The sequence below is a fragment of the Panthera leo genome, chromosome C2 (assembly GCF_018350215.1).
Source record: "Panthera leo isolate Ple1 chromosome C2, P.leo_Ple1_pat1.1, whole genome shotgun sequence".
NCBI lineage: Eukaryota > Metazoa > Chordata > Mammalia > Carnivora > Felidae > Panthera > Panthera leo.
The window spans coordinates 137,528,752-137,553,628 of record NC_056687.1 but is presented as its reverse complement, the minus strand read 5'-3'; positions in this window follow the sequence as shown (position 1 = coordinate 137,553,628).

Genomic DNA, 24,877 nt, shown 5'->3' with positions numbered 1-24,877 from the left:
TGGAATTTTTCTGTACTTGCTTCAGGGAATAATAGTCTTCTCTTTGTGGCTATTTATTTTCTACCTTTTCTCACTTTTTGTATATGTGTATTTGCATACATGATTTAGCTCTATTTCCCCTCCTCTTTTCACACACACACACACACACACACTTTATTGACACTGAAGTTTATGTATGAATGAGTATCTTTATAGCAATAGCTTTTAATCCTTTTTTACAAAAAAATAATTTTTGGATGACCTTTATTAAATTCAGCCAATATTTACTGAAGCTCTATTGTTTGCCTGACACTAAATTATACACTGAAAATACAGTGATGAGGAAATCATATGCAGTCTGTGTCCCAGGAGTTTATAGACAGGGAAGTTTTTCAAATCTTACCAATCTTATAACATAATCTCTTTATAAGACAGATGTTATATGACTTGTCACTCTGCCCCATGACATTCCAACTTGTCTTAAAGAGTGCCCCAGCCATAAATTTTATAAAGCATAGTTCTGAGCATCTAATTTTCTTAATTAAAAACTTCCACTATCTCTCTGTATTTTTGATGATTGAATAATAAGCTGAGAAAAGTTTCAAGAGCATATTTGTAACTTACCTTTCTATGTACACCTCACTGGCTGATGAATTTCCAGGCATATCTCATTAGACTATAGGTGCTATGAGTAAAATAATTCTATTGATGAAGTTTTGGGGTGATGGGGAGGTTCGTGGGGTCCAGAGCTGATGCCTAAGAAAGAATCTTGAAGACATCTTTGATACAAAAAGGTGATTTTATTAAAGCATGGGGACAGGACTCATGGGCAGGCAGAGCTGCACAGGGTCTTGATGGGTAACTCATTATATACATTCGGGTTGGGAGGGAGTCAGGGATAGAGTAAGTCTCTAAGGAATTTTGGAAGCAAGGTTTCCAGGACCTTCAGGGGCTAGCTGTTGCTAGGGAAACACCATTTATTACCGTTTAATAAAGCCTCAGTCATGAGACCCTTCAGATGTATATTGGGGGTGGGGGGGCATAAGCTTGGAGTATGATTGCCAGCATGTATCTTGGAGGAGTTGAAATAAAGGAAGTAGACTTACAGGATCCTCGAGGTAGGGATAATGTTAAGGTAAGATTCTCTTTTGCTCCTAACAAAGTGTCATCATCAAGGCAGCTGAGGTCCTAAAGGGAGGTAAGCTGCTGGTTTCAAAGACTTGTCAATGGGCTGTAGGCAGTAAGGGAATTTAATTTTTCATTTGTCTTAGTTTTCCGCATTACTACGGCAGTGCTTATACTCCTTTCCTTTGTTCTTGGGTAGCCAGGAGTGTTGGAGGAATATCACACATATTCCACCTGGGGGCTCAGGGGTGGTGTGCCTGCCTGTATTTTGCCCTCAGCTTGCCGCATACTCCTCATTACTATCACCCACCCACCCCCCCTTTTTTTTTGTGCTACATGGCTGGTAACCAGCTGCTTCCTGTGTTTCTCCACATACTCTGATTTCTCTCTAATGTTTCTTCCTCCAATTGGAATACTACCTTCGCCAAGGATCAACTTCTGAGATGCCACCTCCTGTATAAACCATGTATTGATCCCTGTATCAAACCAAAAGTAATACTTCTCTCACCTAAATCCTTATAATTGCCCTGTGTATTGCTACGTACCTTAGTTTCAGGTTCAGAGCTTTGCATTCTGAGGATCTGTAGAATAATTAGTCACAATGAATAGCACAATGATCCACGGCCAATAAATGTAACATTAGGCAGAGATTAGAAACAAAACCAAAACAAACAAAATACCCCAAAACTTCCATAAATGCATTCCTACATATTTGATAAAAATGTTATTTTCCTGAACTTTTAGCTATTTACAGTTGAAACAGAACAAAAAATTAGTAGTGGTTCTGGGGTAATTTGAGCCTAATTCTGAGGCACATAATGAGGTCAAATTCCCCGTGGAATTAATGACAGACTTGCATGAGTAAGAGCGTTAGAATCATTCTTAATTAAAATGACTGATTAGAAAATGCTATTTAGAAGACTCTTTTACAATGGTCCAAAAAAGGGCACTGTTAAAATGTAAACAGGACATTAGAGTTACCCTTGGAAAGGCCAAAATAAAGCTCATTCCTTCCTTCCCTCCCTCATCATTAGTAAATTTTAGTTCTTGTAATGGAAGATATCCCCAAGAACACCACCAATCAGTGAGGACAATGGAGAACTATACTATGGAAAGTTCCTGTACTTCCCCTGGAAACTTTCTATCCCTCTTCCCATGATTCATCATTCCCATTCTGTGCCACCTTAGTGCCCCTGATTGGCTCCAGTTGATATACTTTTTAAAGGGAATTGTAATGTGTTTACTTACATTCATGTCACCTCCACTAACACGTGAATGGTTTGGTTTCTTTTCATGTCTTTAGTATTTAGCACAAAGTTGATCCTGGTGTTAAATATGTTTTTAAATACCTAGATGAATTAACAGAAGAATAAATCTAGGTGGTTCAAGAAAGCAAACAGAGGAAGGGATATTTTAGTTGGTACAAAAGGCCTGAAGGTGTTGTGAGGAGAACATTTCATGAAAGAGAACCTTGTTTTTTCAGTGTCTAACAGACAGTTGACCTATACCTGGCTGACAAAATAGGCACAGAACCTTGGGAAGAGCATCAAAGGACTTGAGTTCTAAATCCAGTCCTACCACCATGTTACTGGACCATCAGCTTAAAACCTTTAGTTTTTCTACCTCTAAATGCCTCTAAAGGTTGTATTTATGTTACAAAGCAAAATAAGATGATATAGATAAAGGGACTTGGTAAAATTACTGTTAGAATGAATGAATTTATAAAGTGCTCTAAGTCACATTGTGTCTAGAGTTAGCTGTTGACAAATTGGAGACCTATGGTTATACACATTGAATTTAATGGCTTATTAGCTAAAAAGTCATTGTAAGTCTGAACTGGTTGGATGACTTATTTCTTCCTTTGGCATCTATTATGCACCTGGCTTTGAGTCATGGTTAAATATGTTTTCTCAAATAATTGAAATTCAGCTGACACTAAACCAAATCTCCATCTCAAGCTGAAGGTATTTTACTAAACACACTAACAAGAAATTTCTTATTTTGAAAATGAGGGAACAAGACCTATTTTGAAGGAGTTACTACATTCTTGAAGGAGGAAAATATTGCCTTATCATTTAATTAAGAACTCAGATGGGGCGCCTGGGTGGCTCAGTCGGTTAAGCGGCCGACTTCGGCTCAGGTCACGATCTCGCGGTCTGTGAGTTCAAGCCCCGCATCGGGCTCTGTGCTGACAGCTCAGAGCCTGGAGCCTGTTTCGGATTCTGTGTCTCCCTCTCTCTGACCCTCCCCTGTTCATGCTCTGTCTCTCTCTGTCTCAAAAATAAATAAAAAACGTTAAAAAAAAATTAAAAAAAAAAAAAAAACTCAGAGATTATTTATTCCTGAGCGACTCTTAGCTGAACATCACCACTTAGCTGAAAAGACACTATCTACAAACAAAACAGGCAAACCCTTACTGGTGTAAATAATTTTGTATGGAAGTTTTGTTTTATTTCGTGTTGTTTTAATTTTTTTTTTTTTTTAATTTTGAGGTGTTTTTAGAATTGCAGAGGAGTTGCAAAAATAGTACAGAGTTCTATCCCCTTCATTCTGACTCTCCGAATGTTAATATCTTATATAACCACAGTACAATTATCATGACTAAGACCTCGACATAGTTACAGTGCCATTAACTAAACCATACAGCTTATTCATATTTCACCCTGTTCCAGGATCTAATCTAAATGCGCATTGCATTTAATTTTCATGTCACCTTAGTCTCTTCCAGTCCTCAGTTTTTTCCCTTTCACGACCTTGAGAATTTTGAGGAGTATTAGATGGTTATTCTGTAGAATATCCCTTGTAGGATTGTCTGCTTTCTCATGACTACATTGGAGTTAATGCATTATTACCAAGAGAACTACAGCGATGATGTACTTTTCTCAGTGTATTGTGTCAAGGGTACATAAGGTCAAATGAGGTAAAAATGGCTTATTTCTGGTGGTGTTAATCCTTAGTAAAAGTAGTGTCTGCCAGTTTCCCTACTGTAAAGTTACTATTTTTCACTTTGCCCTAATAAATATTTAGAGTAGATTCTTGAGACTATGCAAATATCTTATTCCCCTCACACTTTGTCCACTAATTTCAACATATATCAGTGGTTCATGGCTGCAGCTACTATTGCTATTATGTTATGAGAACTTTCTATTTCCCCTGTTGCTTCTACATTTGTTTTTATCAGTTGGACTCAAGGATATTTATTTTATGTTTAGGATTATAATCCAATACCATCATTATTTATTTTGTTGCTGAAATTTTTCCAGCTTAAAAGATACTAGGTACTTTGATTTTTGTTCTTTTTAATAAAATTTATTCTTATGAATAGTTTTAGATTTACAACAAAGATAAGAAATAATATATGGAGTCCCATATATCCCCTGCTTCCCCTATTATTAACATCCTAATCAGTATCATATATTTGTGACAATTAATGAATCAGTATTGATACATTATTAATCAACACATTTAGTTTATTCAGATTTCTTTAGTTTTTACCTACTGTCCTTTTCCTATCTCAGGATCCTATTAAGGACACCATACTGCAATAATTTGTTGTGTGGTCCCAGCTTCCCTTGGATCTCATAGTTTCTGATGCTTTCCTTAGTTTTGATGACCTTGACATTTTTTGAGGAGCATTTGTCAGGTATTTTGTAGGATGTCCTTCTTTGGAATTTGTCTGAGGTGTTTTTCATAATTAGAGTGTAGTTCTGAGATTTGGCGAGAGGTAAAGTACCATTTGCACCACATCCTATCAAGAATACATGTCATTAACATGGTTTATCACTGTTGATGTTAACTTTGATTACCTGGCTGAGGTCGTGTTTGTCAGATTTCTCCTCTGTAAATCCACTGTTTTTGTTTTTTTAAATCCCTTTCTCTAGTTCAGTTTCTGGAGGGAAGTCACTATACACAGTACACACTTAAGGGGAGGAGAGCTATGCCTCTTGAGGGCAGAATATTTACATAAGTTGTTTGGAATTCTGTGTGGGTGATTGTCTATCCTGCCCCACTTATTTATATAACTATCTGTCATTACAGAATCACAGGTAGTTGTTTTATATTTTGGGCTATATTACAGTACTAACTTACTATGCTCAAATTGGTTTGGCTGTGACCATTGGGAGCTTAGAAAGAAATGAAGCTAAAAGATGGCCCTTTGACATATTCTTTCAGTGTGATTTGTTTGTTTTTATTTTAGAACTCGCTGACTTTCTGGCACAATAAGATACTCTATAGTTAGGTATTTCTTGCTCCAGTTCTAGAATCAGCCTTTTCTCCAAGGGGCAGTCCTCATTCCTTTTAGAATAAATTATGATCTGGGTTATGTGCTTGTTGATGTGTTCATTGCTACTGGGGTTTCATTGCTTTTATTTACTTATTTTTAAAGTTTTTATTTAAATTCCAGTTAATTAACATACAGTGTAATATTAGCCTCAGGAATTCGGCAATTCCATACAACACCCAGTGCTCATCCCAGCAGGTGCTCCTTAATCCCATCACCTATTTCACCCACCCCCCCTACCAACCTCCCCTCTGGTAACCATTGGTTTGTTCTCTATAGTTAACAGTCTGTTTCATGGTTTTCTCTCTTTCTCTTCTTTTCCCCTATGTTTGTTTGTTTTGTTTCCTAAATTCCACATATGAGTGAAATCATATGGTGTTTGTCTTTGTCTGACTGAATTATTTTGCTTAGCACAACACTCTGGCTCCACTCATGTCTTAAAAATGGCAAGCTTTCATTCTTTTTTATGGCTGAGTAATATTCTACTGTATTCTATTGTACCACATCTTCCTTATCCATGCATCACTTGATGGACACTTGGGCTGTTTCTACAATTTGGCTATTGTAGATAATGCTACTATAAATATTAGGGTGCAGGTATCCCTTTGAATTAGTATTTTTGTCTTTTTTTTTTTTTTCAGTAAATAGCTAGTACTGCAATTGCTAGATATAGGGTAGCTCTATTTTTAACTTTTTGAGGAACTTCCATCCTGTTTTCCAGAGTGGCTATACCAGTTTGCATTCCTATCAAGAGTGCAAGAGGCTTCCCTTTTCTCCACATCCTCACCAACACCTGTTGTTTCTTGTGTTGGTTATTTTAGCCATTCAGACAGGTATGATGTGATATCTCATTATAGTTTTGATTTGTATTTACCTGATGATGAGTGATGTTGAGCATCTTTTCATCTGTCTGTTGGCCATCTGGATGTCTTGTTTGGAAAAATGTCTGTTCTTGTCTCCTGCCCATTTTTTTCATTGGATATTCATTTTGGGGGTATTGAGTTATATAAGTTCTTTACAGATTTTGGATAGAACACTTTGTCAGATATGTCATTTGCAAATATCTTCTTCCATTCTGTAGGTTGCCTTTTAGTTTTGTTGATTGTTTACTTCACTGTGCAGAAGCTTCTTATTTTGATGAAGTCCCAATAGTTTATTTTTTCTTATGTTTCGTCTGCCTCAGGAGACATATCTAGAAAGAAGGTGGTATGGCCAATGTCAATGTTACTGATTGTGTTCTCCTCCAGGGTATTAATGTTTTCCTATCTCACAGGTCTTTCATCCATTTTGAATTTCTTTTTGTATATGGTGGAAGAAATTCCACTTTTATTCTTTTGCATATTGCTGTCCAGGTTCCCGACACCATTGTTGAAGAGACTGTCTTTTTCACATTGGATATTCTTTGCTGCTTTGTCAAAGATTAATTGGCCATATAGTTGTAGGCTTATTTCTGGGTTTCTATTTGCTTCCATTGATCTATATGTCAGTTTTTGTGCCAGCACCATATTGTTTTGATTACTACAGCTTTGTAATATAACTTGAAGTATGGAATTGTGATGGCCCTAGCTTTGCTTTTCCTTTTCATGATTGCTTTGGCTATTTGGGGTCTTTTGTGGTTCCATACAAATGTTAGGATTGTTTTTACTAGTTCTATGAAAAATGCTGTTGGTATATTGATAGGGATTGCCTTAAATGTGTAGATAGACACATTGGATAGTATAGACATTTTAATGATATCTGTATAGACATTTTAATGATATCTGTTCTTCCAATCCATGAGTATGGAATGTCTTTCCATTTTTCTGTGTCATCTTCAATTTCTCTCATCAGTGTTATATAGTTTCCAGAGTACAGGTCTTTCATCTCTTTGGTTAGGTTTATTCCTAGATATCTTACTGTTTCTGGTATGGTTGTAAATGGGGTTGTTTTCTGAATTTTTCTTTCTGCTGCTTCATTACTGGTGTACAGAAATGCAGAAGATTTACTCTGCATGATTTGGTATCCTGCAACTTTACTGAATCTGTGTATCAGTTCTAGGAATTATGTGGTGAAGTCTTTTGGATTTTTTATATAGAGTATCATGTCATCTGCAAATAGTGGAGTGTTACTTCTTCTGTGCTGATTTGGATGCCTTTTATTTCTTATTGTTGTCTGATTGCCCTGGTTAGGATTTCCAGTACTATGTTAAATAACAGTGGTAAGAGTGGAAATCCCTGTCTTCTTCCTAACTATAGAGGAAAAGCTGTCAGTTTTTTCCCACTGAAGATGATAGTAGCTGTGGGTTTTTCATATATAGCCTTCATTATGTTGAAGTATGTTCCCTCTAAACCTATTTTGTTGAGGGAGTTTTCATTGGTTTTAGGACTGAATGGAGCATAAACATGTATCTGTGTAGTAAGCTGTATATATGCACATATCTATAAACATTTCTGTGTGTAGCCATCTGTATCTACTTTAAGCTAAATGGGAATTCGTACTCATGTCTTGAACACTATGACTACATAAATCATTTTAGCTTCCACCATTTATTTACTTATCTATAATGTCACACTTGTAGGGAGGAATCTGGCTTCCATCATCCCTCACTCACTTGCTTACCTATTCAATTCCAGAATACGTAAGAGTTGTTAATACCCCACTGGAAACAACTATATCAACAAGAGTAGAGTGCTTATGTATAGTGCTTTTTTGCCTTAATTTTACAGACTTTCTAATTTCCCACAGTAAATAGGTCATCACTATTTCTCCACACCCTTCAACAAGGTTGTTTCATACATTTCTGTTGTAGTTAGATTCTTTGTCAGTCTTTATTCCTTCTTGGATCCCTTGAACTTCTATGTATTTTCTTTTTAGTTTGAATATATTAAGGCTTAGTATTAAGCTATAGAGTTCTATGCACTTTGACAAATGTAAAATGTCATGTATCCATCATCAAAGCATCATACAGAGTTGTTTTACTGCTTGAAAAATTCCCTGTGATTCACCTATTTAATTCTTTATCCCTTTTCTCTCTTCCTGGCAATAGTTGATCTTTATACCAACTTTATAGTTTTGCCTTTCCCAGAATGTCATTAGCTGAAATCATAGAAAATATAGCGCTTTTTTTTTTTATCAGACTGGCTTTTTAATTTAGCAATATGTATTTAAATTTTCTATCTTTTTGTGTCTTGACAACTCATTTTTATCACTGAATAATAATCCATTGTATAGAATTATTACAACTTATTATCATTAACCTATTGAAAGACTTTTGGGTAGCTTCCAGTTGTGGTGATTATTAATAAAATGGTGATAAACATTCACATGCACATTTTGTGTTGATGTACATTTTACAATTAGTTGGGTAAATACTTGGAGTGGGGTAGAGCTATTCATTGGTAAGACTATGTTGACTTTGTAAGACAGTGCCAAATTGTCTTCCAAAGTGGTTATACCCACCTCATTTTGCATTCCTTCTAGCAATAAACAGCCCTGTTGCACTGCATTCTCACCAGTGTTTGGTATTCAGGTTTTTGGGGGTTTTTTATTTTAGCTTTTCTAGTAGTTCTGCAGCAGAGTCGTGTTATTGTTTTAATTTGCAATTTACTAATGAAAAATTATGAGACTATCTTTTCACATGCATTTTTTTCATGTGTTGATTTTCTGTTCAGATCTTTTACCCATTTTTAAACTAGATTATGTTTTATTATTTCATCATAAGAGTGCTTTGTAGGTTTTGGCCACCAGGCTTTTATCAGATATGTGTTTCACAAATACTTTCTTCAAGTCTGGTTTCTTTTAGCAGTGTCTTTCTCAGGATTTCAGTTTTTAGTTTTAATGCAGTCCAACTTACCAATTTTCTGTCATGTATTGTGCTTTAGGTGTTGTATCTAAAAACTCATTGCCAAACACAAGGTCATTGAGATTTTCTCCAAAATTCTCCTGGAATTTTATATGTTTTGATTTTTTGGTTATGTGTGTAATTCATCTTGAGTTAATTTGTGTGAAAGATGTAAGGTCTGTGTCTTTTTTAAAAAATGTTTTTTTTGAAAGAGAGGGAGACAGAGTTCGAATGGGGGAGAGGGCGAGAGGGGGGGACACGGAATCTGAAGCAGGCTCTAGGCTCTGAGCTGTCAGCACAGAGCCTGATATGGGCTAGAACTCATGAACCACGAGATCATGACCTGAGCCAAATTCGGAGGCTTAAGAGACTGAGCCACCCAGGCACCCCAGGACTGTGTCTTAATTCATATTTTTGAATATGGAGATGCAATTATTCTAGCACCATTTGTTGAAAAAGACTATACTTTCTCCACTGAATTGCCTTTGCTCCTTTTCAAAAGACCAGTTAAATATATTTGTATGTGTTTATTTCTGGGCTCTCTATTTTGCTCCATGATCTCTGTGTTTATATATTTACCAATAGTACATTGTCTTGATTACTCTGGCTTTATAATAAGATTCTTGAAGTCAATTAGTATCAGTCCTCCAACTTTATTTTTCTTCAGTATCACGTTGATTATTCTGAGTCTTCTTACTTTCCATATATACTTTAGAATCAGTTTGTTGACTTCTACAAAAAAAAAAGCTTGCTGGGATTTTGAATGGGATTATATTAAATTTACAGATCAAGTTGGGAACAAGTGACATCTTAAAAATGTTAAGCCTTCCAATTAGCGTACATAGAGTGTCTATTTATTTAGATCATCTTTGATTTCTTTCTTCAGAGTTTTGCAGTTTTCTGCATGATGATCTAGTACATATTTTGTCAGGTTTACACCTATTTTATTTTTGGTGTTACTGTATACATGGTACTTTGTTTTCAATGTCACATTACGATCGTTGGTTGCTGGCATATAGAAAAGCAGTTGACTTTTGTGTATTAATCTTGTGTCCTATAATCTTGCTGTAATTGCTTATTAGTTCCAAGAATATATTTGTTGATTCTTTGGGCTTTTCTGTATAGACAGTCATATTACCTGTCAACAAAGGCAGTTTTATTTCTTTCTTCCCAATCCACATACCTTCTATTTTCTTGTCTTATTGTAGTCTGTCTTATCTTATTGTAGAACTTTCAGCATGGTGCTGAATAGTAGTGTGTTCCCATTACCTTGATCCCAGTTTTAAGGGAAAATGACCTATTTCTCAGCCTTAAGTATAATGTTAGCTCTAGAATTTTTTTTTAAAGGTATTCTTTATCAAGTTGAGGAAGTTATTTTTTTAGTTGCTTTGTGGGATATGTTGTTCATCTTGCTTTTAGAAAAAAATAATGTTGGGTAAAGTATCATTCCATCCCTGGAAATAAACAACTATAGGAAGCTTCTTAGAAGAACACTAGTAGAAATTTACTCCATTTTTATGAGAAGAAAAAAGTTTAAAAAATATATCTCTTTTTTTATTTTTTAAAAAAATTTCCTTTAATGTTTGTTTATTTTTGAGAGAGAGAGAGCACGAGCAGGGGAGGAGCAGAGAGAGCGGGAGACACAGAATCCGAAACAGGCTCCAGGCTCTGAGCTGTCAGCACAGAGCCTGGCACGGGGCTCAAACTCACAAACCGTGAGATCATGACCTGAGCTGAAGCCGGACACTCAACCGACTGAGCCACCCAGGTGCCCTGAAAAAATGTATCTCTTAAGTCTTCCCTCACTACCCTCTTTCCTCATAAAGCTCTTCATGAAATGACAGGCTGACTGGCTGACAGCCCCTCCAGTTTCTGTTAGATCTCAATCACATCAGTTAGGGACAAGTTTTTCACTTTTCTCTGTGAAGTAGCTCCACGAAGGCTGTCTTTTAGCTTCTTTATTCTCTTATGCAAACTCCAAAACCTTTATATAACAGAAAACATAAATCTAGTTACAGTTTAGTTTCTTAAATATACCTTTCTTCCTTCCATTTCTCTGGAGACCCCAAAATAGTGAAACTTTGTATAAAAACCTGTTTTTTTTTAATTTTTAAAAAATGTTTTATTTATTTTTGAGAGGGAGACAGAGATAGCACAGAGGAGAGAGAGAGAGAGGGAGACAGAATCCAAAGAGGGCTCTGCACTGACAGCAGAGAGCCTGATGTGGGGCTCAAACTCACAAACTGTGAGATCATGATCTGAGCCAAGGTTAGACACATAACCAACTAAGCCACCTAGCCTTCTAAAAACCTGGTTTTAAAATCTGTTATAACACTTCCCAGCTACATAACATGGGCTATTTATTCTTTCTGATCTTCAACTTCCTAGGGCATACATATTCTCTTTCTGCCTTATTCTATTTTTACCCATTGCTACTTTTGAATACTAAGGGAAAAATTGATATAAAAAAAGTCTCACACTTAGTAAGTTTTCAATAAATGTTAATTTTCCCCTTTATTTAAAGTAACACTTTAGGGGCACCTGGGTGGCTCAGTCGGTTAAGCGGCCGACTTCAGCTCAGGTCACGATCTCGTGGTCCGTGAGTTGGAGCCCCGCGTCGGGCTCTGTGCTGACAGCTCAGAGCCTAGAGCCTGTTTCAGATTCTGTCTCCCTCCCTCTATGCCCCTCCCCCGTTCATGCTCTGTCTCTCTCTGTCTCAAAAATAAATAAACGTTAAAAAAAAATTTTTTTTAAGTAACACTTTAATCTGTCTGAATTCAATCAACAAGAAGTATAATGATGGAAATTTTAGATTATATGACAACTTATTGAGAAAGTCTCATCACTGATTGACTAATTTTTTTCTAATAGGAGTATCTTTTATATAAAAAAATATTTTTACTGAAAATAAGGTCATATTGTACAGAATAACTATAATAGAGTTTCAAAAATATATACTAAAGCAATAAGGTCAATATATGGGACAAAGTAATTTTCGTACAGTGACTGAAGCACAGGAAAACAAAAGGGTCCTCTTTGATGTTAAAAATATGCACTTTACATATTGTGTAATATATATGTATATGCATAATATATATGCATATTCAAGCACATTATATAGCCATGCATTGGTCTATAAAGTCATCTTAATGAGATTGTCACTGGGTCAGTGACACTAAAATAAAATGTAAAGAAAGGTAAAAAACATAGCTAAAAGAATGTGTTGGTCATCTATGGAAGTGAGGGACATGAGAATTCAGAGAGGACATTGGCAGAGTCCCTGAAAACTCTGCCCAAGGAGAGGTGTTGAACACAACAGTTTCACCTGTGACGTTTCATTGTGGAGAAGAACGAATCTGACCGAGTTGATCTAGGGACATTAGAGCCATCAATGTCCTAACACCATGTTCTAATCTCATACTGCTGAGACTACCTTCCGATTATAAACTGGCTCCCCAAGGATTCTACCTACAGAGATAAAATGTGCTGAATTGAAGAAGTGAATTGGAAAGTTCCTTCAAAGGGGGGAAAAAAAGATTTTGCATTCAACGTTTATTCATTAGTATCATGAGTTGTTTAATAATGAATGTGTCCTTAAGAGATGGAGATGGTCTTAGAATGCCAAGAGATAAGGGATTTTTTCTTTTTAAGCTCTTAAAGATTAGGTACTTTTTATGAAAACTCATTGAATTAAAGCTGTTCTTTGAGGTCTCTTGGATTATTTTCTTGAAGAGCTGTCCAGGAGGCAATGCTTTTCAGTTGGAAGGAGTTGATGAACAGTGTGAAACATGTTCAGGGTGTGCTGGCATTAATGGGGAAAGGAGTATGAGAGTTTAGGTATACTGAGGTAAAATAGGGAAGAAGGAGTGGAGGAGTGAAGTTTTGAGAGAAAAGGAGGCTAGAAAGATAAGTTGAGGCTGGAGAATAAATGCCTGTCAAGTAAAGGATTATAGACAACAGAGAAATCTTTCGGATCAGTTTATGCTGAGAAATGGTATGACCAATATTTGTTATCTATTGTTCGATAACAACAGCATTAAAATGTATGGGTTTCAAACAGTAACCAAAAATACCGGGAGATGTGATTTATTAAGATCATCAAAGTGTACCATTATGAGCAGTCTTGTGGTTTGGAAAAAAAAAATCTGGTTGTAGGATAGAATATATAGTGGATCTGAGACCTGAGAATAAAAGATCAGTTAAAAAACACATGTGGAGGGGTGCCTGGGTGGCTCAGTTGGTTAAGCATCTGACTTCAGCTCAGGTCATGATCTTGAGGTTTGTGGGTTCGAGCTCTGTGTCAGGCTCTGTGCTGACAACTCAAAGCCTAGAGTCTGCTTCAGATTCTGTGTCTCCATCTCTCTGTCTGCCCCTACCCACCCCCTCCAAAATCAATAAACATAAAAAAAAAAAAAAACCCACATGTGGTGTAGGCAGGAATCTACATAAAAATTCTAAACCTGCACTGACAACCATATTCCTCAGAGAATCTTATGAGATGAGGAAAGAAATAATAGGAATATATTTCTTTTGACCTTTAGTAATCAAAAGTCCCCCCTTTTCTAACCCTTAGAAGTATAGGGAATCAGGGTTATAAAGAGAACTAGAGAACACTGAACAATACATCTTACAAAAGGACTCTTAAAATTTTTCCAAAATACTGGTGGTTTCATTTATTGCTTATTTGCCACTTTGCTTCACCCTTGCCACATTTTTGTTCCTCTCTGTAGCCTAACCCACTAAGTTTCTACCTCACTCCCACTTGAGCCAAGAGAGTACATTCTGACATCAAGTCTGAGAAATTCTTTAAAAGTAGACAGGAGGTATGAAGAATGATTACAATGGTATTTCCTTCAGCAGTTTCATAGCCAGTGTTACTTGTGAATCTTTTTTAGTAATCAATGACTATCCCTGGTGAAAATTAATTTATAGTCCTCTAAAGCTTTATGTGAAAGTTCTGCTAAGTCATGAGTGAGTAGAAAGTGCTCAGGACTGAACAAATTCAAACCCAGCTCTGCTAATAAGTAGCTTAGGAATTTGTGTCTGCTTACCTTCTCTGGCCAAGTAGTATCTACAGAATAAGTGGGTTGGACTTGATGATGTCTAAAAATATCTTCCAGCTCTCTTATCTCTCATAAGTATTGACACGCCTTGGACATCTAAGTACTATCTTGGCCACATGTTCATTTCATGTATTTTGATTCATTTTCCTTTTAATATAAGATACTTTGTTGGTATTAGAATCAACAACGTCCAGATTTCACAGGCTAATCAGGACAGAAACCAGAAATCAGAAAGAACTGAAAATCTCATAAGAAGCTCAGATTAATGTCAAAGATGCTGTGGTTACCCACAATCAAGGAAGATTTTGCACGAATACAGGAAAGGCCAAGATTTACAGAATTTGGAATCCTTGCCATTATCCCAAATACATTTTCCATAATAAATCTGTTGTATTAACGAATGATAACACTTTACATTTGTGTCAGATGTTACTTGCTTTAGAAGTTTAATTCACTTACGTTTACATATACTAGGAAAAAAATCAGAAGAGGTCTTAATATAGGTGTGGAGAGAACCAAGTTTTGACATGGATGAAACATAAGGTGTATGATAAACAATATATGTATTCACATGTTCGTTTATTCCTTCATTCATCACAAATTTTTTGAATGCTTACTATATGCCAGGCAGTGTGTTAACTGCTACGAATAGGGAGATGATTCAGTTCCTGCCTTCACAGTAATAACATTTCAGAAAGAAAAACTGCCAAATCATATAACGTGTTATGAGATACCTAGATGAAGAACACCTAATTGGGACCTGGTATGTTGAGAAAGCTTCCTGGAAATATTACATCTCCCCTGAGGCAAACTGGTGTACAATACAGTGTTTCAGGCAGAGAAGAAATCATACAAAAGTCTAAAAGCCAAAGATAGGATAGGGAACTGGATAGATTTCAGCCTAAGCTGAGTATAGGGTAGAATGAGGGGATAGTTACGTAGAATTAGGCTGGAGATGTCATCAAGGAATACCCTGAAGGATATGGTTAGTCATGATAAGGACACTTAATTTCATCCTGAAGGCAATGAGAAGCCATTGGACGTAAATGGACATTGACCGGATTTAGAATATTTGCTGTTGCTGGGGTGTAGATTATAGAATGGAAATCAGATAATATTTGAAAGAGTCAGAGGCAACTTTGTTAAAAAGGAAGGACTATAATAAGTTGAGGTGGTTCAATACAGGGTTGTGACAAGTAGTATTCAAAAGAACTGAAAGAATTTGAGTCCTCAGAGGACCTAGGATTAACAGGATTTGGTGATGGATTTGATGTGGAGAGAAATAAAAAGTTGGCAGGTTGGATGCACAATTCCTCACCTTAAGCACTTGGGTTGGTGGTAGTTAACATGAGCTATAGTTCTCAGAGAAAGGAGCAAACTGGGACTGGTAGATGAGAACAGGGTAGTTTTTAGAAGTGTTAAGTCTTCAGAGTTTGTGTGACCCCTGAGAGGAAATATCGTCAGCTGGATGTGGTAGTTTTAGGAATCGGGGAGAGTTTTGAGCTGACAGAATAAAATTAGTAAGTCTCCAACATAAATACAATAATGAGAAGGACACTGAGTGCTCATTTAGAACATATTATGACGTAGTTGCTATTTAAATACTTTACGCGTACTAAGTCTGTAATTCTCACAATAACCCTTTCATGTAGATGCTAATTAATGTTATTCCCATTTTATAGATAAGAAACAAAGGCAAGGAGAGGATAGTAAGTGACAGAGCCAGGACTGAATCCAAACAGCTTGGTCCCAGTGTCAGCAGTCTTAACCACTAAGGTAACTGAAGACGTAGGAAGATTAATTAATATATGACTGAAGGAAAGTATGCAGTGATAATAGAAGCAGCCTCAGGACCCATCTCTCTCTCTCTCTCTCTCTCTCTCTCTCTCCCTCCCTCCCTCCCTCCCTCTCCCTCCACTGTTACTAACATTTCAGGGAATTAAAGAAAAAGAACAAATAAATACAAAAGAGATTTTAAAAAGAAAGGGATAGAGGGAAATTCTGTCTGTGTTACACTGCAAAGAAAATATATTCTAAGTTATAAGGAGTGGTTAATCCTATCAAATTCTGTTCAGAAGTCAATGAGATCAGTCCTAAAATGCACGCATTGGGCTTGAAACATAATGAACCAAACTGAAAAATCTTAGCTGTTATGCTAAAGGGTTTGGCTCTTGTTCTACAGTCCAGTGATTGAGTTTTGTGCGTCAGGGATAAAGGCCAAACAATAGCTAAGAGATCTACATTGGTTAGTATTTTGGATAAACTCCTAAACTTGGATGGAGAGATGTAGCTACTCTGAATTTCTCCTGCTGTTTACTTTCACGAGGAGGATTCTACCTTGTATATCTAGTCCCGGAAACACTATTGTATTTGCAATGTGAAAAAGCTTTTCATGGTGAGTTTAAAATGACTTAGTTTGGCAGTTAAGATGTTCAATAAGAAACTAGCAACTCTGGCACACAGTTGGAAATAAAGAGTTTCCCTAGACTATGTTGTATAGTTAGAAATAAGCTATTTTTTCTATTGCTTAGAAATGATACTTTAAGATGTCTGTACTTCTAAAAGCATTGGACGAGGGGTTCCAATTGAAAGTGTTGGGTTTGTGTGTTTATTTATTTATTTTGAAGAATTACAAAGAAGAGAGGGGAAAAAGACATTGTTTTCTGTCTGCTGCTTTTCAAAAAGCCGTAATTGAGCACAGCTGTGATATGACACAGAACTAAAACAGGAAATGAGTGTTTCGATAATTCTACATTTCCAAAGCACTTCTTAAATGTCTTAGTGAAAATACCGACAACACTACCTTTGGAGGTTAACTGTGAAGGGATAAATTTAATTTACCAAACTATTTCACAAGACCCCATTTTCAAAAAGACTGTGAAAAAGATCCCTTTTCTCTAAGCTGTCAGGATATACCAAACATGATAGTAAAAAGCAAGAGAATATGTGAGTGTATAAAATAGAGGAAAAGGCTGTTGTTCCAAGCGGAATTTTTCTCCCTTGCATTATGGCTGCCAAGTACAATTTTGCCTTTTTTTGATTTAAGAGCAATCGTCTCTAGACCATTTCTTCAGCGGGAATGTGGCCAGTGATGAAGCGCCTGGGCTCTTGGACAAAGTTTTTTAAGCACTTTGCAACGATGCAGTTCAGGAAGAGATTTTTGTTTTGTTTTGTTTAGGACTTCGAATGTCAACAAATGTTAACGCTATTAAGCAGCACCATGTCTAACACATCCTCTCCCACCACAACCTCTAGTTGCCGTCAGGATTTATTTGGATTACTGACAGATAACTCCGACCCAGTGGCCTTGTTGCTGGCAGCATAAGAAAACCCTTGCTCTATATCATTTGACTATAATAGTTTTGGATATCGATGTTTGGGTGAGCTGCAAAGCGTGCTCAAAGTGAGAATATTTGTAATTCCTTTTTTTTTTTTTCCAAAAGGTTTCATTGAGGAAAAAAAACTAGGACCATTTTCACCTTATGTTTTTTCTTAGGAAATTCATCAATCTCTTGGTTAAGTTTGAAAAGCATTTAGGGAGTCTTAAGCACTGTGCCATGTTGGTGACACAAGGATCTCCCCCCATTTGGTAGTGGTTTAGTGCAAGAGTCTGCCAACTTTTCTGCACATGGCCCAGCTATATGTATTTTAGACTTTGTGGGCCACATATAGTCTTTACCTCATGTTCTCTCTTATTGTTTTACAATGATTTAAAGTGTAAAAACTATTCTAGGATCCATAAATCATACGAAAACAGATTCCTGGTTTAATGGGTAAATAATATATACAAGATGGTTTTACTTAAAAATGGAAAAACAATACTTTGGGCCATATGAAAGTGCCAATAGTTGACTTTTTTTTTTTTTAAGGCAATTTCACATGATTCAACCTATGTGTTACGTTTAACCTGTTACATAAGTAAGTTCTGCACAGTTGTATTATAAATAAATAAACAAATAAAGTGTTTATTATAATGTTAAATATAAATGCTTAGGAAATAAATTAATCAAAGCTACCAGGCAGTATCTAATCAGAAGGGTGAATTTTGGCTTACATTTTTTTAACCACTCCTATTGAGGTATAATTAACATACAACATTTTGTTAGTTTCAGGCATACAACGTAATGATTTTGTATTTGTATAATCTGTGAAATTTTCACCACAGTAAGTCTAGTTAACATCCATTACCATTCAGAGTTACAATTGTTTTCTTGTGATGAGAGCCTGTAAGATCTACTCCTTTAACAACTTTCAAATGTGCAATGCAGTGTTATTAAATATAGTCACTTTGTTGTACATTACTTCCTCAGGACTTATTTATTTTATAACAGGAAGTGTGTACCTTTAGACTCCCCTACCCATTTTCCATACACCCTGCCTCTGGCCGTAACCAATAAGTTCTCTGTATCCAGGAGTTCATTCCCTTGTTTTTTCTTTTCTTCCTCTTCTTTGGATTTCACATGTAAGTGACATCATATGATATTTGTCTCTCTTTGTGTGACTTAGTTCACTTACCATTATGCCCTTAAGCTCTATCCATGTTCTTGCAAATGGAAAAAATTTCATTCTTTTTGAGAATACCGATGTGTGTACATGTACATATATATTCATTTATCCATTTATCTGTCACTTAAGTTGTTACTATATCTTGGCTATAGTAAATAATGCTGCAATGAACATGGGAGCAAATATATATTTTTAAGTAAGTGTTTTTGTTTTCCTTGGATAAGTATCCAGAAGTAGAATTTCTGGATCATAGAGTAGTTCTTTTTTTAATTTTTTGAGAAATCTCCACACTGTTTTCTGTAGTAGCTATACCAATTTACATTACTTACACTCCACAGGGTGCCCTTTTTTCCACATCCTTGTCAACATGTGTTATTTCTTGTATTTTTGATACTAGCTATTCCAATAAGTGAGATGATATCTCATTGTGGTTTTGATTTGCATTGCTCTGATGATTAGTGATGTTGAGCATCTTTTCATGAACCTGTTGGCCATCTCTATTTCTTCTTTGAAAAAATGTCTATTCAGATCCTCTGCCCAATTTATAATCAGATTGTTTTTCTGCTATTGAGTTGTAGAAGTTCCTTATATAGTTTGATATTAATCTCTAATACATAATTTGCAAATATCTTCTTCCATTCAGTAGGTTGTCTTTTCATTTTGTGATGGTATCCTTTGCTGTGCAGAAGCTTTTTAGTTTGGTGTAATCCCACGTGTTTATTTTTGCTTTTGTTGCCTAATCTGCATTTTGATAAGCAGAGAAGAAAGGGGGAGGGGATGAAGAAAATTCAAGTAGGTAAAATAAAATTATGCCAACAAATCCTCACAGTGGGGCTGAAGCACAAGGTAGATATGAAAAATGTACTTGGGTAAAGGTTGGATCAGTATCTGGAACTTTGTACCACTTAGACTATCTTAAAATAGTAATTTAAGGCCTAACTGGAGAAGTGGGACAACTCAATCAATGTTCTAGAAAGCCAATTTTATTCAGAGCCAATTATTCCATATGGCACTGGGTGCAAATTAGTAAAAACATTCCTTCCTTAAGTGCTTTCCTTCCATATATTGCAAAAAATGTTTTTAATGTACTTATTTTGTTAGAACAAATAATTGCTTGAAATTTGCCATAATAAATGTAAAAAATTATAATTTCTGCCATGTAAATGGTGCTTCTGAGGTATGGCATCTTTTGTAGGAGTTCTGTACATGGCAGTCATATCTTGGCAATAAGTATAAGGATAATAGTGGTGAGGAGAAAAGAAACACTGAAGTAAACTAGGAAGCTTTTTTAATAATCCAGGTCCAAGGGAGGAGGTGATGAACCATTGGGAAGTGGAAGTGATGGATATTGTAAACACAGAAGCTATATGAGTTATTGAGTGTACAGATTAAAAAGAAGCATGACTCAAAGAATTATAAGACAACTGGCTGAAGAGCTTTGCCTTTGACTGTAAGTGGAAATGCATTGAGGAGTGTGCAGGTTTAGAGAGAATTTGGAGAGTTAAAATGTGGAGATATTAAGTATGAAGTTAAGTGTGGAACATACAAACACTTTCTAATGGATGTCTAGCATTCAAGAGAAGGGCCAATTGTGAGAGGAGGAGCTAAGATGGCAGAGGAATAGGAGGATCCTAGGCTTGCCTTGTTCCTTGAACACAGCTAGATAAATACCAAATCATTTCGGAATACCCAAGAAATCAATCTGAGAACTGACTGAACACATTGCATAGCTAGAGCAAGAGAGGAGGCCACATTGTAGAAGGTAGGAGGTACTGAGACATGGTTTGAGGAGAAATGGATCAGGAGTGGTATGGAGGGAAGGGGGCCTGCCCTGGTTGTAGAGAGACAGAGACAGAGAGAGAGAGAGGAGTGCATAGGAGATAGCACAAGGAAAACACTTCCCCAAAGCCATTAACAGGGAAAACGAGAGGGGCTGATTTTCATGGGTATTGCAACAAATGTAGCTCAAAAAATGGAGTTTTAGAGGTCTGTGGTATGGCTGGTATAGAGCCCTGAAGGTGCTTCAGTGCTCCTATAGAGTCAGTAGGCAGGTAACACAGGGATAGAGGGTGCAATTTGTGTATCAACAGAGACACACTGGGAGAGATGGTTCCCCTTCCTTGGAGCACATTGAGAAAGGTGGCATGACCTCTCTGAGGACAAAGAATCTGGTGGGTGCCATTTCCCTCCCCCATCCCTCAGCATAGGCATGGCAACAACTGTTGAGGTCAGCTAACCTGGACTCTGGCTGTTTAGTGTGCTTTGCTCCAAACCCCACACTCCTATGATCTGGTGCAGCCACCCTTCTGGGTCAAACCTGCATCAGTCCCACCACAGCAAGACCCTCATCCGGAAGGACCAGTGCAGGTCCCCTCCACACCAGGCCCCTAAAGTTTAGAGTTTTAAAACTCAGTTGGTCTGGTTGGGATATTGCCCAAAGTGCACTGCACTGGTCCAGGCAGGCATTCCACCCAGATACAGACAGCGTGACTACAGTGATCTGAAAAACATCTACAGTACATGACGGGAAATGCTTTGCTCTTCTGGGAGGGCTTCCGTGATAGTAGCAAACATGAAATCCCCTCTCCATGGACAAAGGAGATGGCTAGTGCCATTTGCCTCCCCTGCCTCTTAGTATAAACTAATTTCAATAAACATCAAAGCACCAACACTGGTTGCCTAAATTGCTTACAAGAAGCCCTGCCCCGCCCCGTGCTCTGCTGGAAGTGTGCCTGAGAACCAGTGCAACAGGACCCTCCCCCAGAAAACCAGCACAAACCCCTGCACACATCATGTCTACTGACCATAGGGTTCTCTGCCAAGCTTCAGCTCTAGTGGAAATAGCATCAGGTTTCTTTTAACTAGCAGATCAAAGCACACCTAGTTAAAATTTGCCACATTTTGGCCAATGTCCAAGCACTCCCCACTGCAGGCAAGGAGAAACTCTGCAGAGAACTGACCTGGATAAAGGATAAAGCAGCTAGAACACAGCAGCAGAGTGTGTATAGCACACACTTATATCCTGAAGTGACATCCTGAAGTGCCAGGCCCTGGTTATTATATTACGTCTGCTCCATAAAGCCGTTACTCTCAGGAGTAAGAAACATAGCAGGCTTTCCTAACACAAAGACAGAGACCTAGATGAAATGCCAAGATGGAAGAATTCATCCCAAAAGAAAGAACAAGAAAAGGTCACAGCTAGGGATCTAATAGAAAAATATTTAATATGACTGATGCAGAATTTAAAGCAACTATCACGAGGGTACTAGCTGGGCTTGAGTGAAGTATAGAAGACACCAGGGAGTCTCTTACCACAGAGATAAAATGGCTTAAAATTAATCAGGCTGAAATGAAAAACGCAGCAACCACGATTTGAAACCAACTGGATGCAAAGACCACAAGGGCTGAAGAATCAGAGGAACCAATAAATGATACAGAAAATAGAATTATGGAAAATAATGAAGCTGATCAAAAGAGCGAAGGAAAAATCTTGGATTACAAAAGTAGACTTAGGGAACTCAGTGACTCCATGAAATGTACCATTTATATCCTAGGAGTCGCCGAAGAAGTGAGAAGAGGGTGCAGAATGTTTATTTGAGGAAATTATAGCTGAAAATTTCCCTAATCTCGGTTAGGGAACAGACTTCCAAATCCAGGAAGCACAGAGAACTCCCAACAAAATCAGGCCAGTGCCAAGACACATCATAGTTATATTTGCAAAATAAAAAATCCTAAGAGCAGCAAGACAAAAGACATCCCTAACTTACAAAGGAAGACAAATAAGGTAAGCAGCAGATCTCTTCTCAGAAACCTGACAGGCCAGAAGTGAGTAGCATGGCATATTCAATGTGCTAAAGAGAAGAAAATATGCAGCCAAGAATACTCTATCCAGCAAGGATGCCATTCAGAATAGGAGACATAGAGATTCCAAGACAAACAAAAACTAAAGGAACTCATGACCATTAAACCAGCCCTGCAAGAAATACTAAAGGTGACTCTTTCAGTGGGAAAGACTAAAAAGGAACAGAGAAATTATCCAGAAACAATGACAAAACAAGAAATAACATTGCACTAAATTCATATTTATCAATAATTACTCTGAATGTATATGGACTAAATGCTCCAAAAAAAAGACTTAGGTGTCAGGATGGATGGAAAAAAAAAAAAAAAAAAAAGGCCCATCAGTATCCTGCCTACAAGAGATTCATTTTAGACCTAAAGACGGCTTCAGATTCTGAGAGGATGGAGAACCATTTATTATGCTAATGAACATAAAAACTAGAGTAGCCATACTTAGACAAACTAGATTTTAAACAAAAGACTGTAACAGATGAAGAAGAGCACTATATCATAAAAAAGGAGTCTATCCAACATGAGGATCTAACAATTGTAAATATTTATGTCCCCAACTTAGAAGAATCCAAATATATGAAACAATAAAAACATAAAGGAACTCATTGATAATATACAGTAATAGTAGGGGACTTTAATGCCCCAGTTACATGGATAGATCATCTAAGCAGAAAACCAGTAAGGAAACAATGGCTTTGAATGACACACTGCACCAGATGGGCTTAACAGATACATCCAGAACATTTCATTCTAATGCAGCAGAATATATATTCTATTCAAGTGCACATGTAACATTCTCCAGAATAGATCACACACTAGGTCACAAATCAGGTCTCAAGTACAAAAAGGTTGAGATCAAGTTATGCATATTTTCAGACCACAATGGTATGACTTGATGTCAACCACAAGAAAAAAATTGGAAAAAACACAAATACATAGATATTTAAAGAACATCCTACAAATGAGTGGGTCAACAAGGAAATTAGAGAAAAAAAAATTAAAAAGTATATGGAAACAAATGAAAATGAAAACATGATGGTCCAAAACCTTTGGGATATGGCAAAAGTGGTCATAAGAGGGAAGTATATAGCAATACAGGCCTACATCAAGAAGCAAGAAAAATCTCAAATACATAACCTAACATTACACCTAAAAGAGCTAGAAATAGAGCAAAAGAAACATAAAGCCAACAGAAGAAGGGAAATAATAAAAATTAGAGCACAAATAAATGATAGAGAAACAAACAAATAAACCCTAGTAGAACAGATCAATGAAACCATAGCTGGTTCTTTGAAAGAACTAATAAAATTTATAACCCCCTAGCCAAATTATCAAAAAGAAAAAAGAATCAAAATCAGTAATGAGAATGGAGAAATAACAACCAATACTACAGAAATACAATTATAAGAATATTGTAAAAAATATATATGCCAACAAACTGGGCAATCTGGAAGAAATGGATAAATTTCTAGAAACATATAAACTACCAAAACTGAAATAGGAAGAAATAGAAAAATTGAACAGACTGATAATCAGCAAAGACATTGAATCGCTAATCAAAAATCTCCCAACAAAAGTCCAGGGCCAGATGGCTTCCCAGGGGAATTCCACCAGACATTTAAAGAAGATTAATACTGGGGCACCCGGATGGCTCAGTCAGTTGAGCGTCCGACTTCGGCTCAGGTCATGATCTCGCAGTCCATGAGTTTGAGCCCCGTGTCGAGCTCTGTGCTGACAGCTCAGACCCCGGAGCCTGTTTCGGATTCTGTGTCTCCCTTTCTCTCTGACCCTCCCCCGTTCAAGCTCTGTCTCTCTCTGTCTCAAAAATAAATGTTAAAAAAAATAAAAAAAAAAAGATTAATACCTATTCTTAAACTATTCCAAAAAATAGAAATGGAAAGAAAACTTCCAAACTCATTCTATGAGACCAACATTACTTTGATTCCAAACCCAAAGTCTCCACTGAAAAAGAGAACTATAGGCCAATAACCCTGATGAACATAGATGCAAAAATTTTCAACAACATACTACAAATAGAATCTAGCAGTACATAGAAGAATCATCCACTACCATCAAGTGGGATTTATTTCTGGTTGCAAGGGTGGTTCAATATTCATAAATCGATCAATGTGATACATCACATTAATGAGAGAAGAAGACCCATATGATCCTCTCAATAGATGCAGAAAAAGTATTTGCCAAAGTAAAGCATCCATTCTTGATAAAAACCACCAACAAAGTAGGGCTAGA